Raw genomic sequence first — 13300 nt, 5'->3', positions numbered from 1 at the left:
TGCTTGGAAGGTCAAATTCACAGTGATGGCCACAACCCAAGGACGGTGCTGCTTCCCCATCCGTCCAGATACGAAATCTCTGAACCTGGAATCGGTAGAAAACACATACGGGGAAGTGTTTTCTGTTTAACTTGGTTTTAAATTAGAAACTTCTACTGGACGTTGATCTATTTGGACTTTGCTCACATTTAATTAAAAAAAAAAAAAAAAATTGAATGAGTAACCTCCAAGAAGAAAAGTCCCAAAAAGAAATGTCAGCATGCCATAGGACTTTCTGCATGAGGGATAAAATGCCCAGCTGAACCTCATCTGGTTTGGGATTAAGCATCAATCTGGCATAGCACTGAGGCTTACCATATTCCAGATTAAAAGTTCAAAACAAGCTCTAATTCAAAAGCTACGTATTGTTATGCAAGTCACTTAAGAAAAAAACAAAAAGCTAGTATTTGCTCCTTTTTAATCTATTCAAAGAAACCAAGAACTGGAGTAGACAACACACACACGCACAGAGACATCTAACTCAGAAATATCCCAATTTGTCCCACGTCCTGTAATAAACAAACTTTCAGGGCTGCGAGGCGGGAATAAGAACACAGAGAACCTGGAAAAAATTGGTCCACAGTTCTGGAACAGTAAGAAACATTCCCAGAGACTTGTGATTTGACCACGATACCACTAACTACCACAGCAGAAGTTCAGAAGAGCATGACAATGGGTGACTACACACTACTTACACTGGAGAAATAAGTATTCTGCGTTACCCAGAAAGATGTATCTGGTTAGATAAGCCTATTATCTTGAAAACACGTGCGTGCCTTTGCACAACAGACTCGGTAACCAGAGTCATGCCAAACACGCAGGTACCGCTTTCAACCCCATTTCACTCTCCTATCTCAGTTTCTCAAGCAGAGCCACCACTCTGCAGCCAAACAGCCGTCTCCATCGCTCCCCAAAACAGTTTTTTTTTCATTTAAACGTTTTTAATAGTTTTTACAAAAAAATATATGTCAAAAGCTATATTTGTATGCAAAACAAATTAAGATTTAAAAACCTCCTTTCTTGTAAACGATACAGTATCATGTAATTTTGCAATTTCTAGGCTTTCTTGAGAGCAGAACACAGTATTTTTCCACATTTAGACTTGCTGACAGATGTTCTCCCCTCTGTTGTTAAACAAGTCTTGATAAAAATACACTCCAGTCTTAATAGAACTGGATGTACCCTAAGAAGGTTTTCCATTTGATCCGCTGTACGCCTCACAGGCTTTTTTGTCTGCTTGTTCTAGCACAAAGCGTGTTTGGTACCACACCAGTGACAGCTGACAACTGTTTTTCCTGTTTGCAAAAGCTTTCCCATTCAACTTGAACCAAGAGCATTTGTCGCGTTGCGTGGCAGTGAAGTAGATTTAATCAGACGAGGCCACCAGCCTCGGCAGCGCCGGGCTGAAAGAGTTCGGTAGAACAAAAGCTGGATTGATCTCTCCGGGAGTCTGGGCAGGGAGCTGCAGTGTATCTTCGTGAAAGCACAAGGGGGAATTTCAAGAGGAGAAGAAAATGAACGCAAGAGAACATTTTCCTTGCAGTTAATGACTGTTCCGAACGGACCAGCTGGATGCTCCTGCCAGCACCATTCTCAGAATTTTGACCACATGAAGTGAACCTCCATGGCCCTCTTGCAAATGTTACTATGACAGAGTAGGATGACTTCTGTGCTCTACTGCTACACATTCATATTCCCACAATAACACGCATCACCTGATATCTGGTCGCATTCAGCAATAAAGCTGAAAAAAATCAATCAGAATGGATGAGAGTCTTCATCATTTTGCACAGTCACCAAGAGAATATTTCTTACCCTTTGTATCCTTTTGGATGACAGAGTCATTCCCGAAGATTGACGCAGGCGACTTAAGTTCAGAAGAAAAATAATAAACCCATACAAGCAAAAATAAAAGTTGGAGGCTTGCAACATTTCAGAGAAAGAGGCGCCTGCATGTTGTTTCGAGCGTGCTGGTCTAGCGGGTTCTTTGGCACAACACGGCCCCGGTTTTGGCATCGCTATGTTGAAAGCTGCCCGCGGTACAGCAATGAACTGGAGCTGAGCCCTGCACCAAGTGTTGCAACATTCCCTCCAGCTGCGCTAAAGGAATTTCCCACTTGCTCTTTTCCGCTAATTAGCGAGCCACTGGAACAAAGCACGGCCTTTTGAGAGGTGCAGCACGTCCTTAAGTTGTGCTAAGTCAGGGAGAGGTACGGGATATTTCGATCCACTCAGAAGATAACCCTCACCTCAGAACCAGCTGCGAGCAGAACAGTATTTATTACAGGTAGGTAAGATTCACAACCTTTTTGTAACTTGACAAGCTAGAGGCACCTAGACTTAATCTAGTCCTTAATCCAGGAGATACAACAGTCACAGGAGCTGATGAACGCGCAGCTTCTTAGAGCCTTAACTCACTTTTGTAGACACCTGCCGTGACTGGCATACATTTCACGCAGACACATCTTCAAGCACACGGAGGCAGAATACAATACCCAAAGCAACTCCTCCCCAGTGACTTGCAGCAAGTGCGCTTTTAAAAAACTTGTGACAAAGCCTCGGTACAGCATTTTAGTGTTTGGCACCTCACAGCACCCACAGACCATTTGGCTTCTGAACCCAAGCCCATCGAAACAGTGCTCACGTTTATCACGCAGCGGGCTCAGCAAGTGTTACAGGTTTATTGTTTTTTTTTTCAAACTGAAGAAATGGAATTTTAGAAGAAGTGTCAGAACCACTTTAAAATGCTTTGCCATTTAATTTATTCAGAAAGTTGCCTAAAATATGATTTTTTTAATAATTAACTTAGAAAACGTGGAAATTGCATGTCTGCTTTCTCGCGTGATTCCGTAACCGTGGTATGCTTCATTTGCACCCAAGGAAAACACTTGCTGCGCTCCTGGTTGCACACTGCCGCGCGGCCTCCCCGATTCCAGCTGCACAGCAGGCGAGTTAGAAGACCATCATCGGAAGATCAGCAGTGCAGGCCTGAGGGTCCCATCCTCCTGCCGCTAATCTTGTCACTGCGCATTTCCTGCGGTCTTGCATTGCCTGCTGCGGCGGGTGAAACCTTTCACCGCTGTTTGGTAAGCACCCTCTCGTCAGCAGAGGCATCCCCTCCTGCATCACACTGTTTCTGGCTGTACTGTTTTAATTAAGCAGCGTTCTACAATAATTAGCAGAGTGCATAAACCACTACCTTTATTTAGGATATTCAGCAAATCAGGATAATCATCATATAATTTATTTCAACACCTTCAGATTGAAAAAACAATCTAATTACCCGTTTAATTGATTTTTAACATTTGCAACAACTTTATGCTCAAAAAATACACAATACAAGACAGACTTTAAAACAGTTCCTTTGCTGTTTTGCACTGATGTTCTGTAAGTTAAAATGTTATGCTGTATTTGAATATTAATACAATTTATTTTATCTGCATTTTCAAGTACAGAAAACTAATAACCAATAAAATTCGCATTGTCAATTTTTACACGACAAATACAGACTACTCAAGCATAGCATTTCAGCTGACATTCGTTTTCATGACTTGGTTGGCTGAACCGGTACTTGAACAGTAGACTTTCCTGCTGCCCTATAAACCAATATTCCTGTGTAAGCCTCTTTTTCAACTCAATAAAAATTCATAAAGTTCTTACATTATTAATTAACTTCCATGCTTCTGAAAGTGAGCTTTTTTTTTTTTCTAGAAGACAACAGTAGCCAGTCTACTGGGGAGAAAAACTAAAGCTGGATGCTGAATTTCTTCCAGACGTTTCATATCATCAGCAAATTCACATCAACACTGAACAATGCAGTTGGCTCATCTCTAAACACCTTACAGGCCAACACGTTAATTGAGACACAGGATGGTAGAGGCAACGAGAGCAGGAATAACATCAGGAAGGCACTAACTGCTACAACCACATCTCTCCTTACCTTACAAGAGGCATTTTATTTTTCTTCTGTCAATAACTCAAATATTTGCGAGCAGGTCAGGTTGTATAGACTTGACACCCGAATTGCAGAAGCGAAGCCAAAATCCCAGGGCAGCCCCTGGGGAATCGCAGAGGAAAGCGATGTGCGGGGAGATAGAGAGCAAAGATGACAACTGAGGAGCAAAGAAGGCCAGGTAGGAAGAACAGTACAGGGCCAAAAAAGCCCGGAAGGGATAAAGCTGGCGGTTGTATTTCCCTCAAGACATGAAAACCAAGAAATTCCACCTAAGTCATCAGCTGCACCCAAGCACGGTGACAAGAGAAGCGCATGCTTTCCCTGCGAGCCAGGCACGCACCCCTCCAAACTCACTTGTGTCAAGTGGTCTGTTTTCCATTCCCTCCCACCCAAAAATGCACCACTTACTTCACACTTCAAAATTCTTTTAAGAATAAATCTTCACACATCTCTTTGGCTGACATTAACACCACTGCAGACAAAAATGTAACTGACAACACATAATTTCAGAAGAGATTTTTTTTAAATTAGAAGGGCGAACATTGCTAGTTTCCTCAATATTTATTCCTCAGTTCCCTTGAGATGTTTTTTTCAGCACTATGAAGAAAACCACTGAAGAAGGATTTTAGAGCACAGTTGCTTTCCAGAGAGCTTCAAAAATTAAACTTCTGATCTGTATTGGCACTGAAAGCTGCCCAAATAACGCAACCTCATCCTTACCTAGTCAAAAGAAACACAAGAATGACTGTTTGTTTGTTTTCTCAGACAGATCTTTCTTTAAATTCCTCTGTTATTCTTTTTTTTAAATCACAACATTAATTTTCACTTAAAAGAAACGTAATTTCTCTTCATTTACCAACTCCTGTTAGCCAGGAAGTTTCATTCAAAAGCCCTGAGCATTGCCCTCATTCTGATCCCAAAAAACTGATGGATTCCAGCAAGTGATAAAAGCAGCACTGCGTACTTCATCTCACTCATCGGACAACAGCTTTATTTTAAATTTAAAGTAACTTTCTTAATGTTCTGTGTTCTTGAGAAGAAACTTTCGTTAGAATCACTCAAGAATTTTCCCACAAAATAGTTGGGAAATTCATATTTGTTAAAACTAGCAGATCTGTGTTTCATTCTTCAGTTTTGACAAGCTAATATATTCCTTCCTGATGGACTCGGGAACGGCTGCGTGCATCCAGGACGCTGCAGAGAAAGAGGCAACTTAGCAGAGTTTATTTTATTTTTAAATTCAGAAGAGTTGCGTTCTACAAAGTTACTGCGGGACAAAAGTTTCTGCGAGCAGCAGAAACTTGGCTTTGCAGGCATTCTGGTACCCAGTGCTCCTCTCCCCAAGCCTCTTACTGTGCTTCCGCGTGGCACCTTGGTGCGCCTGAACATCGCTGAGGCTACGCAGGCACCTTTGCCCTGACAAGGAACCTTTCCAGGCCATTCCGGACCTCTATTAACTCTAATAGTTTAGTCCTTACAACCTCTCAATTATTTTTTACTCTTGAAAACGCATGAAAATTTCACATCACATTTAAACGTTGACTTTAGGTGAATATTTCATGCTGATTTTAAAGAATACAATACTTTTACCTAACACTTGTGTTAAATACAAAATGGCAATTCTGCACTCCCCGGTGTGCTCTCAGTACAACAAAAAGGAATTTTTTATCTTGTACAAAGCAGAGTAAAAACATTGATCACTGCAGAGGAATAACAGATTAAGGATGAGTTTTTTCAAAGCTACTTAAGTGATTACAGAGCCCACGCAGCTCCCATTTAGATTAATAGAAATGGCATGTTTGAGTCTCTTAAGCAGTTTTGAATACTTCATTATTCTAGTCAAGACTTTCCCAGTACAAGAGCAGTAAGCTTAGAGTAATAAATTGCTAACATTATCTCTTACGTACAACGGAAAGACTGCTCACAGCAGAAGCGAGCATTTCTTTGAGACGCTACAGTTATCCTCTGCTTTCTACCCACACAAAACCCCATGCTTACTTTTGCAACAGTTCCATAAACATATAAAATTTTAAAAAGCACAATAAAATTTGAAAACAAGCCTAATTTCTGCATAAGCATTAAAAAAAAAAAAGGTCTTCTAAAGCTGCTAGAGATGCAATAGAGCAATAGCAGTGCTGCCATTGATGCTGATTTAAGGAAGCCGGGTTCGTAAACATCCCAGACGTTAAGGTAAGGCAGGTGCAAGTTCCTTCTGTGATGTTCAAACAATTACATACAGACAGCCCCCGATCTTGAGAAGAAATCCACCTGTTCAAATATTTAACTTAAAACAAACCTTTATGTTGACATGGACAGTTCTAAGTTGTTTTGGTTTTTTTTTTTAAAGACAACAGGTATATGGAGAGTCAAACTGAAAACAGACATTTTTTAAAAATGTTAAATAGAAAAACACAATATTAACAGTCCAATACGTGTATATAGTTGAACAAGAATTCTGTGGCTACATTCCTGAAACATCAATGTTATCATTTAACCAGTGGTTACTTTCCCATGGAAATAAGGCTTAAACATGCGATACATTAATATAATTGTCACTGCACAGCACTTAAAGCCACTTTTGAAGACCTGGCATGATCTACATCCTCACAGTGAAAGCAGTAACAGCCGGTTAGCACACCTAGAAATTAAACTGTTAATGTTCAAAACGCCTTGCAAATGTTGCCCCTTCTCACAAAACGCTGTCTGTCAGTGTACCAGCTTTTAAAAACAGGACAGGCTCTTCCGGATTTCTTCTTTTCATCCAATTTAAGTTCGTATTTCAGCTGTGTATGAGTCATAGTTTACGGCAAAACAAGTCCACCCAGCTTAAAGCCAGTGAATGGCGACAGCGGCTGCAGAACCCAGCAGTTTGATGAAGCCATTACCCACGTGCCCACTAGAATTAAATTAACATGGATGGAAACTGCCAAAATACAGATAAACAATGGGCTATGCTGTGAAACCCTAGGAAATTACTGTTATTTGGCAGTACGTCAATCAGTAAAAGCAAATTCTGTTTATCACACATAACAACCGATATTGTGTTGCAGTGTTTTGCTTTTTGATCTTTTAACTAATATCAACTGAAGTAAAAGGAAACAAAAAACATTTTACAATTTTACAATTTCACACTTGTCTTCTACTTGGTACTGCTAGCGTTAGACACCACTTACGTGGAATGACCAAATCCAGACAGCAATTTCATCTGAATACTAGATTGTTTTTACAGAAATTATTTTCATTTTCAGCAGAAAAAATTTAAAATCTCTTTCAAATAGGTCTTTGCTCTTCTCCCCAAAGACCTGAATTGTAGTATTTTCCAAGTTCTTTGAGGTTTCATTTTAGTATTCTCTGCCAAAGTGACCACGTGCTACCAGAGGCTACTGACTACATGGGATGGAGAGGAGGGAAAAAAAAAAAAAAAAAAAAGAAAAAGAAAAAAAGTATTTGATGGATACACGTCAGGTAGCCTATAAAACGTGCAGCCATTTTTCCTTTTGCTTAGGCTGCAGCAATTAAGACTGAAGGTACGGGGCACCGAGACGAGATGCTCTCGGCCACAGGCCGAGTATGACAAGCAGAGACTGACCAGATGCTAAAAGCCTTTAGACAGCAACTACGCACAGACATAATCAAGTTTTGCTTCCATAAAATAAATGGAGGTCAAGAGAATCACGGCTGAGCTATTTCCCCCCCCTTTTATTGACAGCAGAGCAGCCTGGACTTCAAAAACTTCCTTTTGAATCCAGCCAGCCAGTGAAAATGGCAGATTTTCCAGAAAACGCCTTTTGTCTAAAACGTTCCGACCACCCTGCGAGCAGAAGGCTGCCGCAGTCACCACCCTAACGCACTGGAAGCTTCGCCACGCGTCGTGCACGGCTTCCGAAGGGCCTCCAGCGTATGTCACCTCTCCACGGTTTTATCCTCTTTTTTATAGCCAATATAGGAGCTGGTGTCAACTGGCCATGCAACACATTTTACTCGAGACTGTTGAGAAGCAGTTTCAGTAACGCGACTGCAGTCGTTTGATCTATACTCATTCAGCCACCACTCAGATCCAGGTTAAAAATTTGTCAAAATAAAGCACAAGATGCACCTGTCACTCTGCAAATTCATACAGATGAACGACCCAACACATCAAACCTTTTTATGGGGTCTCCTCTGCCCTTTCATTAGGGAAAAACCCAAGAGAAATCATAAGGTAAAACCCGTGGACAATGCTAAGATCTGTTCAGAGAACCACCACCAAAGATTAGACACAACTCTTAGAAACTGGTAACTAACAATAGCACATAATGGAACTATTGTCCAAAAACCAGGAAAAATAGCCAGCAGATGTTAAAAAAATAATCAAAAAGAGAGACAGACATGGAAACTCAGAACCAAATAGAAATTACAGGAGAAAAGACCAGATACTTTCCAATCCCTTGGGACAAAAGGGGACATCTCCTGCAGCAGCATGCGCTGTGCCACAGGAATTCCAATAGCTGCAGCTCTACATTATCAGCGAGTCATTTCAAAGACTAGAAATAGAAACCTTTTTCTTTTAAGTGCTCATATACCATTACCTGATGTTATTATGGAACACGGACAGCTGCACACCGATCACCTCCCAGAAAAAAAAACAACTTCTTTTTCCCAATTAAACCAATAAATTGTTCCATACTACGTAACTGTTCTGCTGCATCAGTACATGCACTCCATCTGCTGCCTTTCCATCAATCATTCAAAATCCCTTTCACAGAAGAAGAAAAAAAAAAAAAGGCAAGAGTTGAAATGCTTTATCTTCCTAAACGATGCATAGCAAAAATAGCAAAGAATTTAGCGTGCCACCTGTAGGAATGCCAACAAGCATGCGAACAGCCAGGAGCAGCAAGCGCTTAGGGCAAAGAAAGAGCAAAGAAGCAAGAAGCACTTCAATTAATGGATTTAATTGTATTGATAAAGATTTCTGCTGTCTCTCTGAATCAAAGCAGCACGTCTATAGAAGCTGGAAGGCATCCGAAGGGATGTCTTCTTTTGCAGGCGTGCAACCCACAGTGGTCCCCACAGTGTGAAATCAGCCCAGCTGTTCGGCAGGTCAGAGCACAGACAAATAAATAATAGCTCTCTCTAACTGAAGGCAATTAAGATTTTAAGTTTTGTCACTATTTAAAAGGACTGAGAAATGAAAAGAGCCTATAATGCCATGTTTACCTCAGCTCAAATCCTAACATTGATTTCCTTGCTTACAAAACCAACTCTTGAATCAATTAATCCTTTTAAAAATTTATAAATGCTTATTACTAGTAGTCATCAACTTTCTGTTCAATTAATAAATAGGAGCTCTTACCATAAAAACACAGAATGGTTTGGGTCAGAAGGTGCCTTAAAGCTCATCCAGTTCCAGCCCCCTGCCCTGGGCAGGGACACTTCCACCAGCCCAGGTCGCTCACAGCCCCGTCCAACCCGGCCTTGGGCACTGCCAGGGATGGGGCACCCACAGCTGCTCTGGGAACCCTGGGCCAGCGCCTCACCGCCTCACAGGGGAGAATTTCTCCCTTATATCCAATCTAAATCTGCCCTCTGCCAGTTTAAAGCCATTACCCCTTGTCCTGTCACTACCTGCCTTTTTACAGTGTCCCTCCCCTTCCTGTTTAATCTCAAAGACACCCTGAAATCTACATTTTCTGTAGAAGGCACAACATGCAAAATTCCTTTACAGCTAATCTTGTAGTTTCCCTCTAGGTAGATGATAATTTTAAGTTATAATTTATTTAAGTAATCCACATTTGTTAAAATCTCACCTCCGCCCTACACCTTTTCCCAGAAAAAAAGACCAAGAAACAATGTTAGGTTCTCTCTCCAGAACTTCAAATAGCAGAGGGGAAAATACCTAGTGGAGATGTTTCTTATGCAAGGGAAAAAAAAAAAAAAAAAATATATATATATATATATATGTATACTGCCATCAACGAAGCTCAAGAAGGCACAGGACTACCACAAACCCAAACCTGTGCTGAGCCACAAAATAAAAATCACAATAGAGCTCAACTGTTTTTAACAGTGTGTATTCATCAGTGTACCACAGGTCAAAATCAACCTAAGGGATCATCATCTTATACTTTTCCTAACACATGAAAAATGGCTTTAGATTCAAAATAGTCATGTTGATAACCAAGGTTTTCAAGACTTCTGAATTTTGCAGAAAAGATTCAAAGTTAAGTTCCTTTTTTTAAAAAATAAGATACATTGCCTGTTTTAAGAAGTTTTCTCTCCCTTACTTTCCAAAACGAATTATCAGAGAGAACTAAGGGATGATGTGTCAAATTTTCTATTTTACATATATATGCATATATATTTTTTTAAAATATATACAGAAATACATATTTTCAAAACTTATTTGCTTCTCGTCTCCAAAACACATTGCAAAGCGGGGAAAAAAAGTGTAAAGTGGAAGCTTTTGTCAGGCGAAAAAAAAAAAGTGGGAGAGGAAGACATTCCAAAATAAGTTGCAATTAAGTTTTAGAACCAACATGAAAAACATTTTCAGGCCACTATCTAATAAGAAAAGAAACCTGAAACAAAACAAATTACATAAATGTCTCTGAAACTTAACCTATGGGCCCAGATGAAGGTCAACGAAAGAGCAGAGGAAGGCAGTCAAGTGACTAGGCTCAGTTTCCAGTTTCACTGCAAGGGTTGAAGACGGGTGGGATGGAGAAGAGATGTTGCAGGGAGTGGGAAGGCAAAAGGCTGTCTCTGGGAAGTGGAACAGGTGTTCTGCTGAAAAGCTAAAATGGCAGAGTTAGCCACGGAAAAACACTGAGCTCCAAATATATAGATCACTGACACTCCTTCAAATAGAACCTATTAAAATAAACAAAATTCTGGATGACAATGACAGCAGGCTTGGCTGTGAGGAGACATGGTTTACGCCGGTCAAGAGGGGAAGACACCAAAGAGCCAGCACCACCGAGGGAAGGCTTGATGCCCCCTGCGCTGCCACGCTCCCCGGAATCGTACTTCACAAGCACGACAGTGCCGTGTCCATCCCACCTCCTGCTCAAAGCGCCCAGCACACGTGAACGCGCCAAGTGTGAGGTGTCCCTCTGCAGCAGCCCCGCAGCCCGCGTTGCTGAGCTTTGGGACAAAAGAGAGAATACGTGCTGAAAAGTATTTAATAAAAAAAAAAAAAAGGCAAGAGAATCATATCTACATGACTTGGTACGTATTTTGTATGATCATAAAACTTTTAACACCATTTCTAATGCGATGTTCGATATAGAAGAGTAAAAAACCACCATCTTAGACTAATTGCTGTGCCTCATGACCCATTTTAGGAGGACTAACTTATAATTAAAGTCTCTGCATGGAGTTTAAGAACTTTCTGTTCTGTGTAATTAACCAGCCTGGATGAAGCTGTTCTATCAAAACACAAATATTTCGCTTCCAAGCAGGCAGATATCCCGCAGATCTCCACTATCTTGTTAGTTTATTCTCTGCAGGAAGGGCTGGGGGTTACGAAGCTTAAAATGCAACTTGTATACATGTCTGAATTTGAATCTCAGTTTGCATAGTTCGAGATAACCAAACCCTGTACTAGTTCGTAACTGGCAGTGAACAGCAGCTCTTTGCAGTTGCCCCAAATCAATACTCAGGATTTAGTGCCAACATTAAAACTCAGCCCCTTTAGCCGTGCATGCTGACATGTAAGGATACAATAGGATGAAGCACACTTGCAGGATAGCTTTACAAAGCACAAAAATATTATCTAGTCGTGTACAGGGCACGCGCTCTTCAAATGTTTTGTTTGATATTGTACTTACTTGCTCCCCTCATCAATGCTTGCAACACATTAATCTTCATAGTGCCCTGAGAAAAAGAAGGTTGATGAAAAATCACCAACCCTCTTTTACCGAAACATTTAATGACTTGCCCCAGGTCACAGGAAATCTGTGGCAACACAGGGAACGGTTCCTGGGATCTCAGAAATCCCATCTCAATATTCCGGCCACGCTGCCATCCGTCCTCAGCCGTACTTAATACAGCTAAATTACTGATGGCAACACGCCGCAGAATCTGACTTTCAGATGAGCTGATTTGTACAATGAGTCAATCCATAACTTTTGTCTCCTCCAGACACTTAGATAGATGGGCTGCATGCCCAGCATGCTATAATAACCCCAAAAAGCTTTTGGCTCGGGCTGCAAACACATTAGCATTAACTTAAATCTGCTGCTTTGTTTACTACACGAGATATTTGCTTCTGCTCTGTGCCTAAGTGGTATCAATTAGAGACCCAAGCACAGAGCTTACAGAACAGTTTACCGCAGGAGACCGAAGCCACCCAGTAACACCAAATCTAGTAAACTTTAGCTGGTATTTATTCCTCCTAAGTGTTATGGTCTGACAATCACCTTTTTCTTTTCCAGTCATGGACCTGTCACAATTTACAGTCAAAGCCTTCACAAAAAAAAAAAGAGTGGTGCAGAAAGTGTTAGAAACCGGGTCCACTCCCACTGCTTCTGAAACGGATTAACGCGACTCCAGTCTCGCATCCATACAACTACCGATTACAGTGAATGCACCCTTGATTTAAGATGCCAGAAAGCCAGACGGGGGAAGAAAATATATACGTATCACCAAAAATTCTGCTCTTTTGGCTGTTTAAACCCATTAGAGAGTCCACACGGCCACACAGGTACTAGAGTAAATCACTCAGTGGAAAGGACATCATCCAGCAACAAGGGCTTTTCTTATTTCTTCGGGTTTGTTTCTTTTCATAATTTTTTTTTTTTTTTTTTAACATGCTTAGAAACAATTCCAGGAATCATTACCAAGCTACTCCGCTGAAATCCAGAGTCACTAATTACCCAGATGGGCAGCCAGGGAGCCGATCCAAAAAACTCTCCAGGTCAACCGAGTGCTTTTTATCCATATCACAGCTGCCTGCAGATCAAGCCCTACAGCACCAGTGCTGACCTGACTAGTACCGGCTTTAACCTTTAAACTCCAGCGATAACTACCGTCAGGTGCCAACCCTGGCACCGCTCTGCCCTTTTGAAAGCGCACAGACATGGAAATAAGAATGATGGACAAAGCAAAAACACGGCAGCATAGAACAGGGAACGGCACAAGAGCTGCTCAGTTATTACAAGCACTAACTAGCGTGGCTCCAGCACGGTATGAGGGAAATTAAAGACAAAGCAAGAAAGAAAGGAAAGGAAATGAAGAAAACTTCAGGGACTGAGGACGTTCTGGTTCCCTTAAGCCCTCATTCATTTAACCAGAAGAATCAGAAACTCTGACTATCTCCTCTAGCAA

General features: G+C 41.1%; 1 protein-coding gene across 2 annotated transcripts in view; it reads right to left on the bottom strand.

Annotated features, from left to right (window-relative positions):
* ANK2 (ankyrin 2) overlaps nt 1-13300 on the bottom strand; it is a 289370-nt gene that overhangs the window by 254242 nt on the left and 21828 nt on the right. The gene's annotated exons all lie outside the window — the stretch shown is intronic.

This window comes from Chlamydotis macqueenii, chromosome 4 (genome assembly GCF_036417535.1).
Source record: "Chlamydotis macqueenii isolate bChlMac1 chromosome 4, bChlMac1.mat, whole genome shotgun sequence".
NCBI lineage: Eukaryota > Metazoa > Chordata > Aves > Otidiformes > Otididae > Chlamydotis > Chlamydotis macqueenii.
The sequence above is the reverse complement of the archived record's forward strand: the minus strand, read 5'-3'. Positions and strand labels throughout refer to the sequence as shown.